The sequence below is a fragment of the Dendrobates tinctorius genome, unplaced genomic scaffold (assembly GCF_039654945.1).
Source record: "Dendrobates tinctorius isolate UK_male_01 unplaced genomic scaffold, ASM3965494v1 ptg000020l, whole genome shotgun sequence".
Classification (NCBI taxonomy): domain Eukaryota; kingdom Metazoa; phylum Chordata; class Amphibia; order Anura; family Dendrobatidae; genus Dendrobates; species Dendrobates tinctorius.
In genome coordinates, this window is record NW_027361688.1 from 31,500,243 (window position 1) to 31,522,138 (window position 21,896).

Here is a 21,896-nt window from a genome sequence, read left to right on the forward strand (position 1 = left end):
AATGACTGACTGTCTGCTCTCCTGATCTACATGTCTCACACTGGTAATGTCCCTTTCATCTTCATTTACAATAAGCTCTGGAGACAGATTCTCAGGGAGATCTGTGTCCAGCCCCTAGATCTTAACAGCTCATTTACTATTAAGAAATATGTGGATTTCTCTAGAATAATATATCAGATCGCATATATCATGTGTCACACTGGTGGATCATAGATCCACTGCGCCACGGACTGGGGAGAGCCTGTAGTGGTGTAAGTAACCATTGGTTTTCACTAAAGTCCCTGATGGTGGGGATAGATTTGAGCCATAGGGTGACTGACTCCAGGTGCCAGTCCAGGACAGATCTGGATACTGCGGCAGTTGACCCCATAGACAGTAGACACAGACTCGGAGTCCAAGGCAGGACTGGATTCTGATGTAACAGATTTTTGGGCTTGTTTAAAGGGGACCAACAATATATATAATGCGGGTCTCAAGCACAGGTCCTGGCTCAGGTACTGCCGGAGCAGTTTCAGGTTCAGGTGCCACAAGTGTGGTTTAAGGCTCGGGTGCAGTTTCAGGTTCAAGTACTGATTTACACAAGGCTGGTACTGGTACAGGTAAACTGGACAGGTACAGGACCTCACAACAGACTAGCAGCTTGCAGACTGTCTAAGACAATTGTTACTCAGGCAACTCCCTACAGGGGAAGGTGCCTTAAGTACTTCCTGTTTCCAGTTATTGGCTGGAGACAAATCAAAAGTGCACGAGCTAACCCTTTAAGAGACAGGGAGTGTGTGCGCTCTTAGCGCACTGCCAGGAGACCTGAGCAGCATGTGCAGGTCATAAGACACAGGAGCTGTGGGGGGGGAGTCGGAGCGGTGAGTAAGTAAGCGTCCCTGCCGGTGGGGGTGGGATGAGACAGAGTCACCATGCAGAGATGCTGGCACTGGTGTTACATCAAGGTATCCTTTTATTTAGCAACCTATGACCTGCATGCCCATATAGGCGATTTAGGTTCATCATACTGACCAATTATCTTTAATTCATGTATTTTGAACAGAGAAAAAAAATGATGGAAGTGTAGAGAAGTAAAATGACACAGAGTAATAGAAGTCATACCTACAGCCGTCTGAGATTTTGTAAAAGGGCCATAAACATAAAAATATAGAAGAACAGAATGTAATTAATTTGCTGGCTTCTGTAAAATCACTGCAGGAGCCGACGGGATAGGAGAGATGGATTACATACAGTAAATCCATATAGAATAGGTAGATGTCAGTGACAAATACAATTAGTATAGTGTGTGTGCAAAATACTGGACATGTATTTAATTAATAACTGATTATTTCACGGAAAAAAATTGCATGGGGTCCCCCTATAATTAATAGCCAGCAATGGCTATGCAGAGAGCTGAAGGTTGATGTTAATAGCCAAAGAAGGGACCATGGCATATGGGGTAATACTTGAGGGCTTGATGTCACCTTTCAAGCTCCGAGGTTAATAATGGAGAGGTGTCAATAAGACGCCGTTATTACTAACCCCATATAGTCAAATAGTAAAGAAAACACAGACACCCATTAAAAAATCCATTATTTGAAATAAAGACACAGACTCCTTTATTATTAAACCATACTTACAAACACACCTAATCCATGCAATGCCCTCAATCTCCTATAAAAAAAAAACAACAATATACCATACCTGTCCATCGGTGTGTCCCACGCCGTAATCCATATCTGGGGAATATACAATTTGCAACCAGGACGGTGCTAAGATGTGACTGCTCTGGCTGCAAACTACTGGTGAATGAATGAGATTCTGCCAGCGCAGCCTCAGTGACTAGTGGTGACATCAGTGATGCTGCACTCCCTCACAGCCTGAACTGTCACATGACCTCTTGAGCGTGGGAAAATGCCAGTTAATTTTTCCCACGCTCCAGAGTTCAGCGAGGGTCAAGATGTGAGGGAGCGCAGCATCAGTAACATCACCGCTATTCACTGAAGCTGTTCTCACAACTGGGCTGAACTGCTGTGACCTCAGGACCGTGGGAAAATGCCAGTGATGAGGTGACGGCAGTTCCTGCTCATTATATTCACAGCTGATCACTGTGAAAATTTCTCATGTTTCCAGTGTGAACTGTACATGTAGAATGACAAATAAAACCGCTGCCGTACCGCATCGATTCTCCGCAGCGCAGTTTTGCATCCATTTTCATCTCCTAGTTTGCTGACCGTGTGACGCTCAGGATCAGCACACAGACGTCTCTGAGCCCCCCACTTTCCAAGGACATTGGAATATCAGAGCTGTGGAGAGATTTCTGTGGAAAAAAAAGTTATTTATATCCAGCCGCTGGTCCATAAGAGGCAACTGATAAGAGTAAGCAGATGTCATACCTCGCTGGTGTATGGGAGAGGGACTTCAAAGTGCCATTGTATATAGAGATACTCCGGAGTCACGCACTCTTCTAAGCTTAGTACTGTAGGAGATATTCCGCTGAGCAGCATCATTCTTCATCTTCTTAGAATGTCTCGGAATTTCTAGAGATAGTGGAGCACATATGGGCTCATTCACACTTATACTACAAAAAGCAAGATTACATTTTTTGGAGAATCAGTTTGTGAGGAAGGATGTACTAACAAGTGCAGGAGGTGAAAATGTAATACTGAGTCTAATCGGAGGATTAAGATGGCAACCATTATTAGGCTCTCTCTTGCGTCACATCTCTACCTAAACCTGCTCCCACAACATCTACTCATGTCGCCAGAGAGGAGTATCTCTGGGCAGCGCAGACGCTGTTCAGCCAGGAAAACCTGTGTGGCTTAACAGGGTATGTGCAATACGCTCCCTGTTGTGACCAATGGGTCTGCACCACACCCTACTTAAACTCCCTTACTGTTGGGAATTGCCAGATATTGTGTTCTTTTTTTTTTTTTGTTGGGTTTATCATGATCTTGACCTAGCTTTTTCACTGATCATGTCTGCCCCTGTCATCCCCGTGATCATGACCTTAATCTGACTGATAACACTTCTGACCCTGGCAAATGAAAAATATCCGTCACTCCGGAATATGATAGATTAGGTGCCCGAGTTGGGTTTCAATCCATAATAACTAACATGAATTAAACTCATTACTCAGAAAGAAAGTAGATGAAAGCGTGATGGTTTTATTGTTATCCAGAACAGTCCATAAGATTCTAACGTTCCAGTCCTACTTAGGCTTTCATCAGATAAATGCTGACTGTGTCAAGAAATATGCTGAGATCGCAGCGCTGATGTCACAGTCTGGAATGGCGCTGACCTTTCAGACATTGATTATTGAGTTGAATTTGTTCTGCCTTCAAATTCTGTGTCCACACAGTTACTTACTGGGCTAGTGTCACTATCCTTGCCTCAGAATGGCTCTGTTGCTGACCAGTAGCTACAGTTAGGTCCACATATATTTGGACAGAGACAACATTTTCCTAATTTTGGTTCTAGACATTACCACAATGAATTTTTAACAAAACAATTCAGATGCAGTTGAAGTTCAGCCTTTCAGCTTTCATTTGAGGGTATCCACGTTAAAATTGGATGAAGCGTTTAGGAGTTTCAGCTCCTTAACATGTGCCACCCTGTTTTAAAGGGACCAAAAGTAATTGGACAATTGACTCCAAGGCTATTTCATGAACAGGTGTGGGCAATCCCTTCGTTATGTCATTCTCAATTAAGCAGATAAAAGGCCTGGAGTTGATTTGAGGTGTGGTGCTTGCATTTGGAAGGTTTTGCTGTGATGGAAACACGCGGTCAAAGGAGCTCTCCATGCAGGTGAAACAAGCCATCCTTAAGCTGCAAAAACAGAAAAAACCCATCTGAGAAATTGCTACAACATTAGGAGTGGCAAAATCTACAGTTTGGTACATCCTGAGAAAGAAAGCACTGGTGAACTCATCAATGCAAAAAGACCTGGGCGCCCACGGAAGACAACAGTGGTGGATGATCGCAGAATAGTCTCCATGGTAAAGAGAAACCCCTTCACAACAGCCAACCAAGTGAACAACACTCTCCAGGAGGTAGGCGTATCAATATCCAAATCTACCATAAAGAGAAGACTGCATGAAAGTAAATACAGAGGGTTCACTGCACGGTGCAAGCCACTCATAAGCATCAAGAATAAAAAGGCTAGACTGGACTTTGCTAAAACACATCTAAAAAAGCCAGCACAGTTCTGGAAGAACATTCTTTGGACAGATGAAACCAAGATCAACCTCTACCAGAATGATGGAAACAGAAAAGTATGGCGAAGGCGTGGTACAGCTCATGATCCAAAGCATACCACATCATCTGTAAAACACGGCGGAGGCAGTGTGATGGCTTGGGCATGCATGGCTGCCAGTGGCACTGCGTCACTAGTGTTTATTGATGATGTGACACAGGACAGAAGCAGCCGAATGAATTCTGAGGTATTCAGAGCCATACTGTGTGCTCAGATCCAGCCAAATGCAGCCAAACTGATTGTCCATCTGTAGTATGAAACGATGACCAATGACCTAATACATAAAGCAAAAGCAACCCAGGAGTTTATTAAAGCAAAGAAGTGGAATATTCTTGAATGGCCAAGTCAGTCACCTGATCTCACCCCAATTGAGCAGGCATTTCTCTTGTTGAAGACTAAACTTCAGACAGGCCCACAAACAAACAGCAACTGAAAACCACCGCAGTGAAGGCCTGGCAGAGCATCAAAAAGGAGGAAACACAGCGTCTGGTGATGTCCATGAGTTCAAGACTTCAGGCAGTCATTGCCAACAAAGGGTTTTCAACCAAGTACTAGAAATGAACATTTTATTTACAATTATTTAATCTGTCCAATTACTTTTGGTCCCTTTAAAAACAGGGTGGCACATGTTAAGGAGCTGAAACTCCTAAACCCTTCATCCAATTTTAATGTGGATACCCTCAAATGAAAGCTGAAAGTCTGAACTTCAACTCCATCTGAATTGTTTTGTTTAAAATTCATTGTGGTAATGTCTAGAACCAAAATTAGAAAAATGTCTCTGTCCAAATATATATGGACCTAACTGTACTCTGTGGATACAACCCAGGGGGCCCTATAGTAAATCTGGATCAATGTTTATGAGTTAAAGGATGAAGGCCAGGATTTCTCTGGGACCCACTACACTGAGTGGCACTTGATCTAACTTTTTTCACACCCAATTGTGGGACCTTCCTAAACCCCTGAAAAACAAAACAGATAACATCTTATAGGTTAGGCAGGGTAAGTGCCCACAATGTCTTTTACATGAGAATGAACCTGCTGAGTTTTCCAGTACACGTAAATGTTATTTTTTTTGTCTCAAAGCTTCTTTTTTTTGCATTTTTGAATTGTGTAGTGAACATTGGAGTGTTTTTTCTGGATCGCTTTTGTACTGCTGTTTGTCAGTTATTTATTTTTATTAAACAGTCATGAAGCATCTAGTGGTTTCTGAAGTCAAAACCTTGGAAAAACACTTAAGAAGATGCTCGGGCGTCTTCCAGGCCTCTTTTGAGTCTTCACGTTAATACCTATTGTAAAGTTCAAAGCGTCTTCTCAGCGGAAGCCGCCTGAAGATTGGTCAGGTCACTTCTTTAACTACTTGAAGTGGTAAAAGAAATACTCAAAAACCTGAACATGGGAAGAGCAAGTTGTTGTTTTTTTACATAGAAATGCCCGTGTTCATTCTTTTAACCATGAACCATGACCAGTAAGTGTAACCAAACCAATCCCGTACACCAAACCCACAGCATGCAGGAAAGTGTTCTACTCCCCTGCATAGGCTGCTTTTACCGTGTTTTTGTGGGCCGATTTTGCGGCCCCAATAGATTTCTATGGGACCGCAAAATCGGCACTCAAAAAATCCACGGTGCGCCGTGTGCCATACGGCCGTATTTGCGGCCGTGATAAAAGATCGAACTTGCTCGATCTTTTTCACAGCGTATGGACACAGCCCCCATTGAAAATCATTGGGGCCGCAAAAACAAACAGAAGTTTTGGTTTTGCGGAACACCGTTTTTTTCCAATACTACTTCCATAGTATTGGAAAAATGAAAAACGGCGATCCGCAAGCTTTTTTGCAGTCCTTTATTGCGGCAGACCACAAAAAAATGCAGCGATACGGCCCGCAAAAACAGGCCGCAATAACAGGCCGCAAAAAAGCGGCAAGTGTAAGGCTATGTGCACACGTATGCAGAAAATACCTGACTGAAAACCGGACTCCTACCCAGAAAATGCGCATTTGTTTATGCTTTTTTTTACGGAGTGTCCCCAGTCTCATAGAAAATAGCTAGAAATGCAGATTTTTCCGCAAAATGAATGATCATGCTGCGTTTTTTACCGCAATGCGTTTTTTTTGCGGCTTAAAAAATGCGAAAAAAAACGCTTACTTGTGCACATACCCTAAAAGTAGCCTTACAAAAGGTAAGACACGAAGCATGATTTTTTTTATATCACAAAGCCCACCTCAAAGTTCAGTTGCACCTAAACTCATATTGGAATTATACTTATGCAACAACCTTTGCATAAATGAATAGTATGAGGAAATACTGTATAATGTTTTAATATATTTTTATTTCTGCTTCTTTCTCCACTACTTCACAAATCAACAAGATGAACTGCCAGCAGAGTAAGGTGTCAGATTACAGCTAAAATCCATGTAAAAGGGAGGAGGGTTGATGAGCAGAGAAACAGATGGTGCAGATTCTAGCTAGCTTATCCCAGTGCTGGATTCACAGCCACACAGCTCATTTGTACTGTATAATTTCATCCATGCTTTTGCTGCTTTTCTCTGTGTGATGCCAAAAGGAGAACCGTTGTAATCACTGTTTCTGTGTGTTTAGTGTATGGGAGACATAGCAGCTAGTATCAACCAACTGAATTGGAGAGAAAATGAGAGATAAAGCCCGGGAGGGGAGAACTTGTGAAAAATGCAGGATATAAGTGTAGCGCTACTGCCTGCGCCCCTGCATGGTGTCACCTTCCCGCTCCATACAGGAGCATCAGCTTACTCACTAGCACAAGCCCATGGCATGGTCTCCTGGCGTGTCCCTCCTGTTTTCTGGTTTGTGAGCATCAGTTTCCAGCGCACCTAGTATGTTTGCTCCTGCTCACATATACTAAATGCCCTCAGCTTGTTGCTGAAAGGCCTATTGTATAATGTAGTACACCTGCAAGATGGATCCCAGCCAAAAGCTGTGAGGCATCTTGTATAAAAGACTTTCTCTCTGCTAGGGAGTCGCCGAGCAACGTAGTGAATCATTAGTTAGTGAGGTGTACTACTAGTGAGTTGTGAGGTCCCCTGGTCTTGGTGTGGCCAGGTCCTGAACGTTAACACCTGGTCCCGGTGTTGCCAGGCCTGAACATTAACACCTGGTCCTGGTGCGGCCAGTGCCTGAACATTAACACCTGGTCCTGGTGTGGCCAGTGCCTGAACATTAACACCTGGTCCTGGTGTGGCCAGTGCCTGAACATTAACACCTGGTCCTGGTGTGGCCAGTGCCTGCCTGAACGTTAACACCTGGTCCCGGTGTGGCCAGTGCCTGAACGTTAACACCTGGTCCCGGTGTGGCCAGTGCCTGAACGTTAACACCTGGTCCCGGTGTGGCCAGTCCTGTATCTTGTGTCCCATTAGTCCATTGTAGGTAGTCCTTGTTCCTGTGTCCGCTTCAGCGGTGTCCGAACCCTGAAACGTATTGGCGATACCTGAACTGTTTCCTGAGACCAGTGTGTCTGTCCCTGTGGTTGTCATGTCGGCACAGTCTGAACCTGTCCCTCTGGCCGTCCTGTTGGAATAATCTGAACCTGTCCCTGTGGCTGTCCGGTCTGCTATCCAATAAATGCACAGACTGAACCTGTCCCAAGTGGCTGTCCTGCCCTGCCTAGAAATCTGAGTAAAACAGCTTAGACCCTTGGATCCAGCTGCCGGACATCGCCCTGGAGTGGCACCTGGCAGCTACCTGCCGCACATGCCTAATCTCACCACTAGAGGCTCCAGTGAACACCAAGGTAGCTGCTTAGTCACGCCCCTCCTGAGTAGGTCTAGTCTGTGACACAGTGGGCCCAGGAACCATGTGCGCCACCTGCATGTATAACAATAAGTCAATCAAAGTGTACCTTGCATTTCAGGTAACTTTTCAGAATGAGCTGTATTCTGTGTATACATGAGAGATAACACCATTTATGGCCGTCATATAACTTCTATTGAGCATACCTTATGCAGAAACATTGGGATTCCTGCTTGCCAGTTCAGCAGCAACGTGGAGGAGATTATACGGCAGTACTAAGTAATGTGGCTGTGAATTCAGCTCTGAGCTAAACTAAATCACTCACTAACTTCAGCCTTGCTTGCCTCCTCCTGTTTTCTCACTCGCTCTCTCCTCCATCGCCCTCCACCTTTCATAGAGTATAAAAGGAGATATAATCTAACGCCACCGATATGGATAAGAGCTGTCTTTTTTTTTTTTTTTTTCCTTCAGAGGATGGTGATTTCAGGAGGTGGTAAGAAGGGAGGACGTGGCTCACAAGTGAAAAAAGAGGCAGACGTCTCTGACCAGATATATTACAAAGTTTCTTATAATTGCTTGTTCCCTTGGTTTATGTAAGGTTTGTTGAAAACACATTGACCAGTTAGAGGCCTGAAATAGTGTTATTCCCATATACGCACACATGATACTAATTTTGAAAAGTTACTTGAAGTATAGTTCCCCTTTAACTGTCTCCCTACCTCCCTTTACACATTTGACCCCTCTGCTCCCCTACCCTACAGTTCATGCCCTTTCCTCTATTAAGCTTTGTTGTCATCTAATCCACCATCGAGCATTAATTTACCGAAGCTCATGATGGATGTATACTCTAATATTAAAAGAAGACTCCAAGACACAGCTTCCCTCTTATGTCGCGTTTCGCTAGTCTATGATGTGTCCTCTGGAGTATCGGGACACCTGGCTGATATGAGATCTGTATAGTTAGGGTTTTAATCTATTGAAATGGAGTTCTGCATTTATTTATTTTTTGGGGGTCCAGATTTATTTTAGGAGACTATGTTTTTAGTGGTCTGTGATGGTTTGTATCCATTTTTGGGTGTGATGAAAGGGTCATATATACGATCAATGATTCAGATTCTCTAACTATATAAAGCAAGATAAGCTATAGCAACTTTTCTGTGTATGTGTAATGTACAACTGACTGCTAGATACATGGATACAAGGTTTCCATAACAAACAGAAACCATATGTCTTACATTATACCGCTATATATATGTTCCCTGGAGATATACATGTCATTCATACTTTATGTGGCAGTTACTTTTTGTTAGTGTGCCACCTAGTGGTCAGATGTAGAATATCAAAATCACGGATGAAGGTTCTACTAAGTCTTAATGGATCCGATTGCATTTGCACCTTTTTTGGTCTACTTTTTTTTTTTGCTTATTATTCTTTTGTGCTTTATTCTTTATTTTTTATTTGCGCCTAGTTCCAAGTTCCGTTTTATGTGTTTGCCTGGTTTTTTTGTTTGTTTGTTTTTTTTACTGTGCGTTACAATGAACTAGATTTGGGGCTTCCAGATTTTTTTGGTTGATACGTCAATTACAACTTTTTAAGAAGTTCACATCGTATGCGCAAATGTATGCCCTTGAGTAATATTATGTACAGTATGTCTGAAATTTTTGCACAAAATTTTTAAAATTCCTGCAAATTTTAGTGCTAAAAAGTCCTAAGACAAAAAAAAATAGAGATAAAAACCCTGCAGGATTGATCCTCTGTGGGTTTTTGTTACATAATAAGTCACTCTTTTTTTTTTTGTCTTTAGCATTTGTTGTCGCTTTTTGTGCCAAATTCTTCAAAATGGGGCAGGTGGGTCAATAATTTTGCACAAAGTAAAAAATTGTCCTTTTTTGGGGCTTTAACGGATTTTCACACCTTTTTAGAGCATTTAATTACATGTTTTTCAAAATTTGCACAAATTTTTGACATGTAAAAAGAAATCACTCTGCGGTGGACTTTAGCACATTTCTGGATACAATTGCAATTAAAAAAATGAAAATGAAGTAATCACCAAATTAAAACTTTAAAAAATGTGCACTTGTTTGATTTTGATGCTAATCAAAAAGTCAGTAATTGAGAATTATTTACTCAAAAAAATGGCTAAAATGTAATGATAAATTGGGCCGAAAGAAAATTTTTGATTTTGCACAAAATTCATAAAATCTCTACTTTCAGTCCAACTGGGTGTTTGTTCAGTCTTCTCTGGAGGCATGCACTTGCATCTCTCTCACCCAGATGTGGCAAATCACAGCTTGGCAGTGTCTGGGAGAGAGGGGTGAAGGTGCACCCCCCCAGAGAAGACTCCTAGTTGTACTGCCGGCAGAGATTTCACATACTGCCCTCCAAAGACAGGAAATGTAAATATCTCTGCAAGGGAGCGACGCAGCACAAAAAGAACAGTGGGGGAATCAGGAGAGCGCAGGGACTTATAAGGTATTGAACTCCATTTTTTGAGCACGTGGCAGGTCTTCTTTAGAGGGTCCACATTGACTTATACGGTAGCTGTGACCAATAGGTGGCACCAAAGACTGCTCTCTTATTCAAAAAAAAAAGTCAGTAATTGAGAATTATTTACTCAAAAAAATGGCTAAAATGTAATGATAAATTGGGCCGAAAGAAAATTTTTGATTTTGCACAAAATTCATAAAATCTCTACTTTCAGTCCAACTGGGTGTTTGTTCAGTCTTCTCTGGAGGCATGCACTTGCATCTCTCTCGCCCAGATGTGGCGAATCACAGCTTGGCAGTGTCTGGGAGAGAGGGGTGAAGGTGCACCCCCCCAGAGAAGACTCCTAGTTGTACTGCCAGCAGAGATTTCACATACTGCCCTCCAAAGACAGGAAATGTAAATATCTCTGCAAGGGAGCGACGCAGCACAAAAAGGAGAACAGTGGGAGAATCAGGAGAGCGCAGGGACTTATAAGGTATTGAACTCCATTTTTTGAGCACGTGGCAGGTCTTCTTTAGAGGGTCCACATTGACTTATACGGTAGCTGTGACCAATAGGTGGCACCAGAGACTGCTCTCTTATTCATTTAGGATAGTTCATTTGCATACCATTTTCCCAGGATGCATTGCTTGATCTATAAGACTTTAGTGATGAGCGAACTTGATCAGATAAGGCGTTATCTGAGCATGCTCATGTGGTAATACAGTGTCTTCGGTGTGCTTGAATAGTATGTTCGAGTCCCCATGGCTGCATGTCTCCCGGTTGTTTAACAGCCGCAACACATGCAGGATTTCTTGTTTGTTAGGCAATACCTGCATGTGTTGTGACTGTCGGACACCCGCGAGCAGGTATGGACTGGGGCTGAAATTCAGCCCTGGTATTTGAAATCACACAGGCCCATGTTGTCCCCGTCCCCATGAACCAGATGGGATCCAATATTTTTAATAATACCTGTGACATGCTAGGGTAAATGACGGAGTCAGCCACTTTGTGCTCCTTCACAACTCTTAACAGTATGGGTGTCTTTTGAACATAGATTCTGCTAAACAACGCAGCAGACAAGGCAGTCCATGACCAGACAGGCCCTTCTGGCATTTGCCAGAATTGCCAGATGGCCAGTCCGGCCCTGCCGGCAAGACATGCAGCCGCGGGGACTCGAACATACTATTCGAGTACGCCGAAGACACTGTATTACCCCACGAGCATGCTGGGATAAGACCTTATCCAAGCACACTTGTTCATCACTACTAGACTTCTATATTTTAGAAAATCTAAGAAAACTCCTTTAAGTGAACATACCCTTTTATTATAATTCTCGTATAGGAATGACCATAAAGCCAACATTTATCAATCCCCGAATAACTCAGAGAACTTTAACCCCTTTCCTACATTGGACGTAATATTCCGTCCATGTGACCTGGGCCCTAAGTCCCATGGACGGAATATTACGTCTAGCGCGATCAGCGGTGCCCACGTGGTGAGCGCCGCTGATCGCAGCCGGGTGTCAGCTGATTATCACAGCTGACACTCGGCACAATGTGTCAAGGGCGGTCACGGACCGTCCCCGACACGTTAACCCCTTGCAAACATGATCGCGGTGTACCGGGGGTTAGAGGGAAGCTTCGGCAGGGAGGGGGCTCCCTCCGTGCTTCCCTGAGCCCCCCACCGCAGCGCAATGTGCAGCGCTGCTGCCGGGGGCTCTCTCCCTGCAGGTCCCCGGATCCAATATGGCGACGGGGACCTTCGGGGGCCTGCAGGGAGCGGACTTCCTCACTGCCTGCAAAGCGCAGGCATGAGGAAGTCTGCTTCTATGCCTGTGACAGATCGCTGATCTGTCACAGTGATCTGTCACAGGACAGTGATGTCCCCCCTGGGACAATGTAATAAAGTTAAAAAAAAAAAAAAAAAAAAAGTGTAAAAATAATTTTAAAAAAATCGCTAAATAAATTAAAAAAAAAAAAATCCCAAATAAATTCATTTTTTGGAAATAAAAAAAACCCAAAGCAATAAAAGTACACATATTTGGTATCGCCGCGTCCGTAACGACCCACCCTATAAAACTGTCCCATTAGTTAACCCCTTTAGCGAACCCCTTAAAAAATAAAAATAAAAACCGAAGCAAAAAATATTGATTTATTATCATACCACCGAACAAAAAGTGTAATAACGCGCGATCAAAAAGACGCATATAAATATCTATGGTACCGCTGAAAACGTCATCTTGTCCCGCAAAAAACGAGCTGCCATACAGCATCATCAGCGAAAAAATAAAAAAGTTATAGCTCGCAGAATAAAGCGATGCAAAAATAGTTATTTTTTATATAAAATAGTTTTCATTGCATAAAACCACCAAAACATAAAAAAAGACCTAAATGAGGTATCGCTGTAACCATACCGACCCGAAGAATAAAACCGCTTTATCAATTTTACTGCACGCAGAACGGTGTAAACGCACCATCCAAAAGAAATTCATGAAACGCTGGTTTTTGTTCATTCTGCGTCCCAAAAATCGGAATAAAAAGCGATCAAAAGATGTCAAGTGCCCGAAAATGGTACCAATAAAAACGTCAACTCGTCCCGCAAAAAATAAGACCTCACATGACTCGGTGGGTCAAAATATGAAAAAATTATAGCTCTCAAAATGTGGTGATGCAAAAACTATTTTTACAATAAAAAGCGTCTTTTAGCGTGCGACAGCCGCCAAACATAAAAACCGCCATAAATAGTAAATCAAACCCCCCGTTATCACCCCCTAAGGCTAGTTTCACACTTGCTTTTTTTTGCAGCGCGTTTTTCCCGCAAAAAAACGCATTGAAAAAACGCATACAAAAGCATACAACTGCTGCGTTTTTTTCAAGCATTTTTATGAGCATGCATGAAAAAAACGCAGCGTTTTTATGCGTTTGTATGCGTTTTTAGTGCGTTTTTACCGCGTTTGCGGTTTTTTCCAACATTAGGTGGCCCCTCACACTAACCCAAACCATGACTTTACTAACCCTAACCCTGACCCTAACCCTTAACCCTAACCCTGACCCTAACCCTTAACCAAACCATACTTAACCCTAACCCTGACCCTAACCCTAACCCTAACCCTAACCCTGACCCTAACCCTAACCCTTAACCAAACCATACTTAACCCTAACCCTGACCCTAACCCTTAACCAAACCATACTTAACCCTAACCCTGACCCTAACCCTTAACCAAACCATACTTAACCCTAACCCTGACCCTAACCCTAACCCTAAACCCCCTTAACTAACCCTAACTTTACCCAAACCCCTAAATTCCATTGTCTAAACTAATGGTAAAAAAAAAAACGCATGTGCAAAAAAACGCATACATGAGCTTGCCAGTGCGCACGTATGCGCATCCATAGGCTATAATGGCCAATTTTAGCGCAAAACGTGCGCATACGTGGCCAAAAAATGCAACATGCTGCGTCTGGAAAATACAAACGCACACCCCAAAAAAACGCAGCGCATGAAAATCGCATACATGCGCTTACCAGCGCGCAGGTATGCGCACCCATGTTAAATATAGGGGAAAAAACGCATGCGCACGTATGCGTTTTTTTCCAGCGCAAAAAAACGCAAATGTGAAACCAGCCTTAGTTAGGGAAAAATAATAAAATTAAAAGAAAATTTATTTATTTCCATTTTCCCATTAGGGTTAGGGCTGAGATTAGGGTTAGGGGTGTGTTGGGGTTAGGGTTGGAGTTAGAATTGGGGGTTTCCACTGTTTGCGCACATCAGGTGCTCTCCAAATGCAACATGGCGTCTGATCTCAATTCCAGCCAATTCTGAGTTGAAAAAGTCAAATGGTGCTCCTTCCCTTCCAAGCTCTGCCATGCGCCCAAACAGTGTTTTACCCCCACATGTAGGGTATCAGCCTACTCAGGACAAATTGCAAAACAACTTTTGGGGTCCAATTTCTCCTGTTACCCTTAGGAAAATAAAAAATTGGGGGCAAAAATATCATTTTTGTGGAAAAAAAATTTTATTTTCACGCCCGCGCATTATAAACTTCTGTGAAGCACTTGGGGGTTCAAGGTGCTCACCACACATCTAGATAAGTTCCTTAGGGGGTCTAGTTTCCAAAATGGGGTCATTTGTGGGGGGCTTCCACTGTTTAGGTACATTAGGGGCTCTCCAAAGGCAACATGACACCCGCAGACCATTCCATCAAAGTCTGCATTCCAAAATGTCACTACTTCCCTTCCGAGCCCCGACGTGTGCCCATACATTAGTTTTCTCCCACATATGGGGTATCAGCATACTCAGGACAAATTGGACAACAACTTTTGGGGTTCAATTTCTCCTGTTACCCTTGGGAAAATAAAAAAATTGGTGACTAAAAGATCATGTTTGTGGAAAAAATACGATTTTTTTTATTTTCACACCCGGTCGTTATAAACTTCTGTGAAGCACTGGGGGGTTCAAAGTTCTCACCACACATCTAGATAAGTTCCCTGGGGGGGTCTAGTTTCCAAAATGGTGTCATTTGTGGGAGGTTTCCAATGTTTTGGTACATCAGAGTTTTCCAATCGCGACATGGTGTCCGATCTCAATTCCAGCCAAAAAAGTCAAATGGCGCTGCTTCCCTTCCGAGCTCTGCCATGCGCACAAATAGTCGTTTACACCCACATATGGGGTATCAGTGTACTCAGGACAAATTGCACAATAACTTTTAGGGTCCTGTTACCCTTGGGAAAATAAAAATTGGGGGTGAAAAGATCATTTTTGTGGAAAAAATATTATTTTCTAATTGTACCGCTGTACGTTATAAACTTCTGTGAAGCTCTTGTGGGTTCAAAGTTCTCACCACACATCTAGATAAGTTCCTTGGGGGGTCTAGTTTCCAAAATGGGGTCACTTGTAGGGGGTTTCCACTGTTTAGGTACATCAGGGACTCTCCAAATGTGACATGGCGTCCGATCTGAATTCCAGCCAATTTTGCATTGAAAAAGTAAAACGGCGCTCCTTCCCTTCTGAGCTCTGCCATGCGCCGAAACAGTGGTTCCCCCCCCACATATCAGGTATCAGCGTATTCAGGACAAACTGCACAATAACTTTTGCAGTCTTATTTCTCCGGTTACCCTTGGTAAAATAAAAAAAATTGAACCTGAATTATTTTTTTGGGAAAAAAAGTTAGATGTTCATTTTTTTTTAAATATTCAAAAAAATTCCTGTGACGCACCTAAAGGGTTAATAACCTTCTTGAATGTGGTTTTGAGCACCTTGAGGGGTACAGTTTTTAGAATGGTGTCACTTTTGGGTATTTTCTATCATATAGACCCCTCAAAGTGGCTTCAAATGTGATGTGGTCCGTAAAATTAAAATGGTGCTGCAAAAATGAGAAATCGCTGGTCAACTTTTAACCCTTATAACTTCCTAACAAAAAAAAGTTTTGGTTTCAAAATTGTGCTGATGTAAAATAAACATGTGGGAAATGTTATTTATCAAGTTTTTTGTGTGCCGTATCGCTGTGATTTAAGGGCATAAAAATTCAAAGTTGGAAAATTGCGAAATTTTCAAAATTTTCGCCAAATTTCCGTTTTTTTCACAAATAAATGCAAGTTATATGAATGAAATTTTACCACTAACATGAAGTACAATATGTCATGAGAAAACAAAGTCAGAATCACCGGGATCCATAGAAGCGTTTCAGAGTTATTACCTCATAAAGGGACAGTGGTCAGAATTGTAAAAATTGGCCCGGGAGTTAACGTGCAAACCACCCTTGGTAGTGAAGGGGTTAAGGGAACATACCCTTTTATTATAATTCTCGTATAGGAATGACCATAAACCCAACATTTATCAATCCCCTAATAACCCAGAGAACTTTAACACGCATGGATTGCCTCTCTTCCTTACAGCCATTAGTGCCACATGGTATTATAACTAGTAATATATATCGTGACAGTGTCGGTGTGCTGGAGACTGTCCTCGTCGGCACTTGTTATCAAGGTCCTGCTTTATTTAGCTTGGATCTGTCTCCACATTTAATAGTGTGTTTACCTTATATAAAGATTGTGCATGTGGGCGCCTGCCAGTAATTCTGAATTTTCTGCTGTTCTAAAGCTTTGTTAATATTTTGGGACCAAAGTTTCCAGGGCACGTTAAATATAAACGTCTGTGGAAAATAAAATACATTTGACCTCTTCGTAAAAAAAACATCATGAGGAAACCAAGTTCTTGTGATCCTGTAATGTGAGGCGGAGTGGTGACTGCGGGCCATGTACTCGTCTCTTATATCCTGGGGCCATACTGCTAGGCCTATCCGTCCTGTCCCAGGACTCGTCTCCAGTGCGTCACTCTGTCCTTTGGTCACTTCTCTCTTTCTCTCAACTCAGGATCACACTATCCACTGCACCGGTCTCCACTCACATCAGGGACACCCACGTTATGCGGCTCTGCTCACTAGTCAGATCATAGGTCCGCTTTTACTGCACGCTGGGCTCTAAATGTCTTTATGACAAGAAACTGTCTGTATCCCTTCACAATAGTCCTTCCCACTCTGGGCTAGTCCCAAATATTAACTCTAACTCTCTGTACTGTCGAACAGCACACAAAACAAATGCTACTAACGCATATCACAGTTGACATTACACAATACAGCAAGACTAGTGTTCTTCAAGGGGGAATGTATGCAATATCTCCATCTGCTTACACTCCAGTGAAAGCCTATTCCAGGGCCTGATCTACTAAAGAGTGTGGGAATTAAAATGATTCCTGGTTATTTCTGGTGTTGGGTAGCCATTGTCACATCTCCTACACACAGTGTGACAAACCCAATCGGAGATATAGTGGCACCAACTCCTGTTTTCCACAAATAAACATAAAATGGAGATTTTAATATATTAAAGATCCACCTTCACAATCTTTTCTTACATTAATGCACCTTAAAAGGGTTGTCCACCTTTGGGGACAATTTTTATTTATTTTTCTGTTGGGTTTTATTAAACATTTTGCACCACTGCTTTCTATAGCCTCTGTGTGGCACAGTCTATTGCTGGCTGAAGAATGAGTTAACTGAGAATCCACCAGTGAAATAATTCTAAAGGTCAAATGGGGGAGTTTGTAACTCTTATAGCTGTCTTTTTCTGAGCTGCTCTCACCTGAGTTACAACCAAATGACCAAAAAATGTGAACCGCCGCTGCAAGTGTTTGAACAGCGCGAGGCAGCACCTCCGAGAAAGGAACGTTGTGGTGGTCTCTGAACTAAAATCAGCTGGAACCACACACCCGTTGCCTTCGTGGCCCAACCCACATTCGGACAAATTGCCAGACAGCGATGAAACTCTTTGTTGTGCCTCAACCATGCCGCGAAACCTTGCAATTTCTGTGTGCATGACAAATCTCATGGGCTAACAATAAGAAGACCTGAATCCAATTGCCAAAGGTCTTTACCTTTGCTTTCCTATCACCCCTATCAAAAGAATGCTCCTTGTTGATAGTCACCTAATCCGTGGAAACAAGAGACCACACATCCGCATCCTGATGAGTACCAAGGGGAGCCACCTCACAAAAAACAAAGTCTCTAAAAACCAAACCTTGTGATACTGCAATACCCACAGGATAAGAAGATGTTGATCCACCTGGTATTAACTGTGAGTTGGCAAACTCAATTTCAGTTTCCAAACCATGTAAAAAAAATGTAAGTACAGAAACTAGATCCCTACTAGAGATGAGTGAACCTTTCAAGGTTCGGTTCAGATCAGTGAATGTTCACCGAATGATTCGATTACCTGAACCACATTGAGTTCAATGGGAGGCAAAACCAAGCGCATAGACAACACCTTCGGGGGGGGGGGGCAAAAAGCTAAAATAAGGGTCAGACACCAAGAAAAGTAGCAGCAATTGACCCATCAATTGCGCTATAAATAAATAATAATAAAAAAAAATTGACACGGGTTCCTCTGTATTGTTGATAACCAGCCAGGCAAAACTGACAGATGTGGTAACCCTCAGTTGTCGGTGTTAGCAAGGCTGGCGATCAGGAATAGAGGGGTCCCCACGCTTTGTTTTTTTAAATTATTTAAATAATTTAAAAAAATGGTGTGGTTGTCCCCCTCATTTTTGACAACCAGCCAAGCTAAAGCTAACAGTTGGGGATTGGTATTCTCAGGCTGTAAGGGGCCATGGATATTAGCCTCCCAGACTAAAAATAGCAGCCCACAGCCGCCCAAAAAAAAGACGCAGCTATTAGATGCGCTAATTCTGGCACTTTGCCTGGCTCTTCCCACTTACCTTGTGGTGGTGGAAAATGAGGTTCATATTTGTGGGGTTGATGTCACCTTTGTATTGTCTGGTGACATCAAGCTCAAGGATTAGTAATTAGATGTGTCTATAAGACACCTCTCCATTACTAATCCTGTAGTTATATGGTAAATAAAGACACAACCAGAATAAAGTCTTTTATTTGAAATAATGACAAAGACTCCTTTAATGAATCTAGATTAACCCACACTCATGTCATCACCCATTCCACTGAAGCCGTGGTCTCCTGTAATAAAACAAAAATAAGAAACCACAATATTCCTCACCTATCTCTCGTTCTGTCCCACAATGTATTCCATGTCTGGGGATAAACAGTTTTCAACCTGGACAGTGACCAGATGTGACCGTCCAGGCAGAGAACCACTGGGAAAATGGGCTGCTTGAGTAGCGGTGACATCATCGAGGTTACTATGGGTCACTGAGGCTGCATTCCCAGCCGGGCCTCTAAACTGAGATCACCGCCAGCACAGTAAGAAAAAGTCTCACGTTGCAGCACACGAACATGCTTGGATAGCGCATGTTCGCTCATCACTAGAGTTGAGCGACTTTTGGTTTTTTATGGTCGAGTTTCGTTTCGTAAAACCCAAAAGTCGGGTCGAGCAAGATCGGCCGATTATAGGGAAAAGTCGGGGTCGTCCCGAAACACGAAACCCAATGTAAGTCAATGGGGAATAAAAGTCGGCAGTGAGAGGAGGACAGGAAACACACCTACAGTGCTCATTTGAATGCCAAAAGCATCAATTCTTCTTACTTAAGCTTGTCAACCTTAATTAACTTCATAATACAAGTTACGCACTGAAAAATGGGGGTTATTTGGCTAAAGTTGTGGGGGGGGAGGGCTGGCTCCAGGTTTTCATGTGCCCTGGGCGAAAGAGCGCCCCTTTAACACATAATACCACAACTCATCATGCTCCGATACAGCAGAGAAATAGCGGTATAGTACAATGAAAAATACCTCACTTTTTACATCTCATGACGAGGCCCATCTATTTCTCCATACAGAATCATTGGTCCCATATAATGTTTGAAACAGTATATGATGAGCTCCACATAATGCTACAGTATATGTTGGTCCCCATGGATGAAGCTCCACTGTCTTATGGGCCCAAATAATGCTCCAAACATAATGGGCCCCATTTCTAATGCTCTAGTGTATAATGGGCCCTGTAAATGCTGCTCCAGTGTCTGATGTCCACCTTTGGAATGTTCCAGTGTATGGTGGGCCCCATCTATCATTCTCCAGAGTATAGTGCTCCCCAAAAATTGCTGTCCCAACATTGAAAACAATCAAATAAGTCTCCTCGCTAGGGAATCCCTGTACTAGTCTGGACTCCTCGTCGTCCCCATCTTCCATCTCACTGCACAGTATTTCAACCTTGCAAGTGCTGTTATCCTGAGCAAGCAGGGGGGGCCCACTCGTTGGCGACGGCACTGGCACAGGGCCCCTGATAGTACGGTGGTGTGTCTGATGGCGGGTGGGCCGAACCTGCACTTTCATCTGCAGCTTCCTCTTTGTCACCGTGTAAGATGGAACTGTATATGGGAAGGGTAACCTGAGCTTCATCAGGGTCAGATTCAGGCCGGGTAGCGTGCGAGGGGAATGTAGTGGTCTGGGTCAATGTACCAGCAGATTCATCGAGCAGTGGCTGGGCATCAGTGCACTTGTGTCGCCCCCAGGAGTACAGTCGCCACAGTGGCATTACCTTCCTCCTAGGGAGTGTGATGTCATGCTTGGGAGCAACGAAGGATCTCTCTAGTAGGTTAACTGATTGGGCGGCGTTATTCCCACGAGTCATGACCCTCCAAACAGCGTTCATGAAGGCAAAGTGTTTGTTTTACGTGGGCAGTATGGTTGCAAAGCTGAAACTTAAAGGAATGTCCAGAAGGGCACCACCAGGAGTGGAGCCTACGGCGTAATTTGACTCAACACGGGCAACCTCAACCATGCAAGCTACAGAACAGATGCACACACTGCAAGCTTAATTCCGTTAACGAACGAGACACCGTCATGCCCCGCGGTCCGAGTCCGGCTTACTAGAGGGACACGTGAGGCTCTGGCACATGAGATTGGCCAATAACTGGTGTGTCATGCCCTTACATGTCCGTGGCTGCATGTGCGCTACACTGAAAAGGCCAGCGTTTGTCGCTTACAGGTGCAGATAACCCGCTGAACAACGTTAGTGATGGGGATCACTGATTACAATTATTACTCGCGAACGATGATTTCCCAGTAAGTGCAGGTCAACCGCAGTTCTGGAATTAGGCCTAACCGTCATTCCTGAAAAAATGAAAAACTTACGTGTGCAAACCACAGGTGCTGTAGCTTGCTTAACAGCTCGCCAGCCGTTCTCACGCCCAGTATGGATTACACGTGATTGCACAAAGGTGAGAAAGGGTACCGTATCCCCGGATAACATGTATGGATAGCGTACACATTCAAAAGATATGTCTATACATCAGGAGGCAGGCACAGACGGTGTTAGGCCCAGTATGGATTGCACGTGATTGCACAAAGGTGAGAAAGGGTACCGTATCCCCGGATAACATGCATGGATAGCGTACACATTCAAAATATATGTCTATACATCAGGAGGCAGGCTCAGACGGTGTTAGGCCCAGTATGGATTGCACGTGATTGCACAAAGGTGAGAAAGGGTACCGTATCCCCGGATAACATGTATGGATAGCGTACACATTCAAAATATATGTCTATACATCAGGAGGCAGGCTCAGACGGTGTTAGGCCCAGTATGGCTTGCAAGTGATTGCACAAAGGTGAGAAAGGGTACCGTATCCCCGGATAACATGTATGGATAGCGTACACATTCAAAAGATATGTCTATACATCAGGAGGCAGGCTCAGACGGTGTTAGGCCCAGTATGGATTGCACGTGATTGCACAAAGGTGAGAAAGGGTACAGTATCCCCGGATAACATGTATGGATAGCGTACACATTCAAAAGATATGTCTATACATCAGGAGGCAGGCTCAGACGGTGTTAGGCCCAGTATGGATCGCACGTGATTGCACAAAGGTGAGAAAGGGTACCGTATCCCCGGATAACATGTATGGATAGCGTACACATTCAAAATATATGTCTATACATCAGGAGGCAGGCTCAGACGGTGTTAGG

At 43.4% G+C, this 21,896-nt stretch overlaps 1 protein-coding gene and 1 long non-coding RNA gene across 2 annotated transcripts in view; one reads left to right on the forward strand and one right to left on the reverse strand.

Annotated features, from left to right (window-relative positions):
- The window catches only part of LOC141083605 (ganglioside GM2 activator-like), a 115,083-nt gene that overhangs the window by 36,571 nt on the left and 56,616 nt on the right, over positions 1 to 21,896 (forward strand). The gene's annotated exons all lie outside the window — the stretch shown is intronic.
- LOC141083607 (uncharacterized) overlaps positions 2,382 to 21,896 on the reverse strand; it is a 255,010-nt gene continuing 235,495 nt past the window's right edge. The window contains exon 3 of the long non-coding RNA XR_012230768.1: positions 2,382 to 2,519. This is a non-coding gene — a long non-coding RNA (uncharacterized lncRNA). The remainder of the gene's footprint in view (positions 2,520 to 21,896) is intronic.